This window comes from Myotis brandtii, unplaced genomic scaffold (genome assembly GCF_000412655.1).
Source record: "Myotis brandtii unplaced genomic scaffold, ASM41265v1 scaffold406, whole genome shotgun sequence".
NCBI lineage: Eukaryota > Metazoa > Chordata > Mammalia > Chiroptera > Vespertilionidae > Myotis > Myotis brandtii.
Window position 1 is genome coordinate 1,636,702 of NW_005365599.1, and position 867 is coordinate 1,637,568.

An 867-nucleotide genomic window follows, 5' to 3' on the forward strand; every position below is an offset into this window, starting at 1 on the left:
TGAGCTATTGTAAATTGTGCTGCTATGAACATAGGGGTGCATATGTCCTTTCTGATTGGTGTTTCTAGTTTCTTGGGATATATTCCTAGAAGTGAGATCACTGGGTCAAATTTGCCCTTCCTCTTCCCCCAAGAGCAGTTTTAAAATATGTATATTTAAGTGACTTAAAGCAATTTTAAAATATGTATATTTAAAAAGTAGTAAATTGGGAAAATCATAACCAAGTAAAAGGTGAGCACTCATATCAACCACAATGATAAATTCAATTCCATCAATTGATCGTCAGATTTGCCTCTTACAAAATGTTAACTGTGTTTTCTGGATGCTGAAATAATAAGTTAATTTTCTCTCCTTCCCTCACGTTTGCTCTTCAAACTAAGAGCAGGGACACTCTAGTTATCGAGAAAGACAGTAATACTCCCAGAAGGTATGAAGTAAGTATCATTACTCATACTTTATCATCTGCAACAATGTACTCTTTGATAAAGCATTGCAGATAAAGAGAGTCACCCCAATTGGTAAAGGAAGCAATTGCAAATCTCTCTGCCAGGTATCCTGATTATGGTGATTTTTGAATCCAAAACTAAATCCCATCTGACTACTTTCCTATTATGACCTTCGTTAAGAGAGTGATTGTATAATCATTTTAACACCTGAACTTTAATGGGAGAATGAGAGCAGAGCATTTGGGATTATATTTTCAAGAGTAATAGAATTAAAGGTTGTTGATTGAGGAAAGATTTTATTGGGAATCCAGGTGAAAAGGTGGCAAAGATAAATAGATTGTGAAAATAGAGGAGATATTAGTGTTCTTGCTTACCAAGATGTGGTAAATGAAAGACCACACTCAAGTAGTCAGTAACAAAG